General features: G+C 33.9%; 1 long non-coding RNA gene across 1 annotated transcript; it reads right to left on the bottom strand.

The window, feature by feature from the left end:
* Nucleotides 1-683: 683 nt before the first annotated feature.
* On the bottom strand, nt 684-1622 carry LOC133706937 (uncharacterized). The gene is made up of 2 exons (XR_009844810.1): nt 1168-1622; nt 684-1073 (listed from the first exon to the last, which is right to left on the bottom strand). It is a non-coding gene; the product is annotated as an uncharacterized LOC133706937 (long non-coding RNA).
* Nucleotides 1623-3907: the final 2285 nt, after the last annotated feature.

Here is a 3907-nt window from a genome sequence, read left to right as displayed (position 1 = left end):
GATGACGGAGTTTTTGTTGTTTCTGTCATTTGATTGAACCAATATTAAGCTTAGTTGATGCTTCTGTCGTCTGATTTGAAGAACAATGACAGTTTTAGTTTTTTTATGTTGTTTGAATGTCACTTAGAGTATAGTCTTACTCAAATTTCTGTTGTCTGAAGTAGTATTCAATCTCATTTTTCTGTTGTTTGTTTGCACTTTCAACCATTGTTTTAGTTATGTTCTGTTGTTTGAAGTTGGTAGAAACAACATATCAACACCTACTTCTGTTGTCTGAGAGCTATTTGACCTCTACTTTTCTGTTGTTTGAACGTGCTAGAAACAACATATCAACACCTACTTCTGTTGTGTGAGAGCTATTTGAACTCTACTTTTCTGTTGTTTGAACGTGATAGAAACAACATAGCAACACCTACTTCTGTTGTCTGAGAGCTATTTGAACTCTACTTTTCTGTTGTTTGAACGTGATAGAAACAACATATCAATCACCTACTTCTGTTGTCTGAGAGCTCTTTGAACTCTACTTTTCTGTTGTTTGAACTTGATAGAAACAACAGATGATCATTTGTTTCTGTTGTTTCTATTTTCTTGATACAACATAAACCTGCATATATCTGTTGTCTTTCAACCATTTCAACATCAGTCATTTACAATCATCAAAACCATAAAATTGGACTAAAATCTGCATTGAAAATGATGGCTACGTTTCATTAATTGCATCAACATCATCCAAAATACAATCCATAGTTCCAACTCTAAACCTAGCCAACAGTTACATAATGATCAAGAGAACCAAAAAACCATCTCATCGATCTCGATCATTTACCTAATATTGCACTAAGTCAAAAACCTATAAGGTAAAGAAAGAGTAGCTAGGCAAAGCAACTGCATGCATAATTTAGGTTCATCAACACTTTCCATCAGTTATATATAAATGCACAAAAGCAGTTCCTGGTGCTACTCATCTACCTTAAACAGAACCAAAGTTAGAACTTCATAACATGATTTGCCCATTCAGCTCGAACCACATCAATATCCTTCTGTGTGTAAGCAAGATTTGATTTCCTTTCCCACTGAAACAAGCAAATGCAGCAAGTTATTATGATGCAAATGCAGCAAGTCCATTATAACTTGGTAGCAAACCTGAAATATGCCTATAATATGAACCTTATCATGTTGCATTTGCTTCTCAAAGTTACTTGCAGCAAGTCCAGTACCTTATTATGTTGCATTTGCTTCTCAAAGTTACTTGCAGCAAGTCCAGTAAATCAACCTTATTATGCCTATACTGGACTTGCTGCATTTGCTTCTCAAATTTACTGGACATAATAAGGTTCAGTAACTTTCAGTAACTGAAATATGCCTATATGCAACTGATGACAAAGTGGAAACACCTGAAGAAACTCAAGCTGCTACTTAGCATGTCTTTTTAGTTTTTAATACTCATGAAGCTAAAATTGATGGGTAGAAGTACATATATTACAATAGTTTCAGAAAAGCAACGATATGACTAAAGCAGAAAATTCAGTCTTCAATCACAAGAACTATACCAGAAAATCAACCATATTGTTGTAGATAGTTGTCCAATCTTGTCAAAATTGCATAATATCAATTAACAGAGATGAAATATATGTTTTACCACTCAATTTGACTAAGAAGAGAACTTATATTACTGCATTTTCTTTAGGGGCCGTATATTTAGACATTTGCTGGGTTCATTTAGCAAGACCCAATTTATATAAAGTCCAAAATTTATCCTCTATATTGGTTGTAATCCAGACACATTTGTTTTGTTAATTGTGGTCCTATGACTCACCTACGACATAGAATTTATTTCATTTTCAGTTTTGTCCAAATAGTTGTATATTTTTGCATTTCTATTATACCATTTTGTAATAAATGCGATAAATTGTCATCCTAATTAACATAATTAATGACGGTCAAACAAGATTTAATGATATAACATTCAATTTATTTTCTAAACAAGGTTTCTTAAAATTACTATTTTTTTAATAAAGTTAATTATTAGTGCATTAACCTTTTATAAACTCCTAATATATTAGTTTAAACACATATAATCTCAGTGTTTTCCTTATTTTCCTACTGAACTATCTCTTTCTTTCTCTCCTTCTATGGCTATCTTTTTTCTCAATACATACTTCTCATTTCTTTATTTTTTTTTTTCATTTTCTCTCCAAATGTGTGGCTTCTCGCTTCTTAGTTCATTTTTATGTTTTACTAATTTTACTTCTTCAATTCGCAGCTACCTTTATTATAGACTTCGTAAGAAGTTTTTGCATACCTTCAATATAGAAACAATTATGGTGTTAGAGCATCTTTAGCAATACTAGCCATTTTTAAGTCAAATTTTAGTCAAAGTAGCTAAAAAGTCATTTTGGCTAGCCACTATAGAAATACGTCTGCATCAGTGCTCTATATTTTAGCTAGTTTTTAATTTATATTATTTTTTAAATGAAGATTAAATAGTTTAAATATATTTATAAACTATATAAAATAACTCAAAATAAATGTTTTAAATTATAGAGAGCCTCATCTCGCTCTCTATATTTAGGAATGAGATAGCTAAAAGTTCTAATAGAGAGTCACTTAGGAGTCTGATGCAGCTGTTAAAATAAATAAAAAGCTAAACATGCTCTCCAAAATAGCTAAAGAGCCAAAAAAGAGAATCTGCTAAGACCATCTTTAGCAATACTAGCTATTTTTGAGTCAAATTTTAACCAAAGTAGCTAAAAAGTCATTTTAGCTAGCCACTTTAGAAATACGTCTGCATTAGTGCTCTCTATTTTAGCTAGTTTTGAATTTATATTATTTTTTAAATGAAGATTAAATAGTTTAAATGTATTTATAAACTATATAAAAAACTTAAAAGGAATGCTTTAAATTATAGAGAATCTCATCTCGCTTTCTATATTTAGGAGCGAGATAGCTAAAAGTTATAATGGAAAGTCACTTGGGAGTCTTGTGCATCTGCTAAAATAGATAAAAAGCTAAACATGTTGTAATAGCCGGGGAAATTCGTTATTAATTTCTTGGAATTTTCTGGAATTAATAAAGTATTTGTTAGAATGATTTCGTAGTCCGAGGGTAGAGTGAAAGTATTTTGGATGATTAATTACTCGAAAAGTTTTATTTTCAAGGAGTCAAGGGGTTGACTTTTTATTCTTTGAGTTTCTCCAAAAACTTCTTTCACGAAAGTCGTAAAGCGCACCAATACGAGTTCGTGGACATATGGAACGCAAAAATCGGAGTTCATATGAGAAAGTTATGGCTGACGGAAAAAGTTTTCTTTTTAAGAAATTTTCCTATAAATTGGATTTTTCCAATTTTTTTCCCATAATTTTCAAATTTCCTGTTTTGGAAATTTTCCTTCTTTTTTTCTCTCTCAGCCGAAACCCTATTTTTCTCTGATTTCCGTCCGACCCGACCTGAACTCGGCTTTTCGACCCGATTCTATCTTCGCCATCTGGCGACCTCCGGTCCAAATCGACTCGCCGGCCTCTCCTCTTCCTCCCTCTGGCATTCTCTGGCATCGATTTCCACTGGAAGCAGCAAAACGAAACTGGCTTTTAGGAGGTGGCGAACCCGGTCGGATGTTCCAATTCCGGTGGCGGCAAAGCTCGAAACCGATCAAGTTGTGACGTTCTCCTCCTTCTGATCACATCCATACTAGCCTTGCAAGGCGATTCAAAGTGTGGTGGCCGGAATCACGATTTGAAGTTCAATGGTGGAGAATTTTCGAGCTTGTTCTAGCTCGATCTAGGCCGAATTGGCCTGAGTCCCAGATATGAAAGTTGCTCCCCTTGATGTGCTCTACAAGTTGGTAAGAGATGATCCTCCAGTTTTTGGTGTCGGTCCGGCAGCGCATGGAGCCCACATGCACCCGCCT

Source organism: Rosa rugosa, chromosome 4 (genome assembly GCF_958449725.1).
Source record: "Rosa rugosa chromosome 4, drRosRugo1.1, whole genome shotgun sequence".
NCBI classification, from domain to species: domain Eukaryota; kingdom Viridiplantae; phylum Streptophyta; class Magnoliopsida; order Rosales; family Rosaceae; genus Rosa; species Rosa rugosa.
The sequence above is the reverse complement of the archived record's forward strand: the minus strand, read 5'-3'. Positions and strand labels throughout refer to the sequence as shown.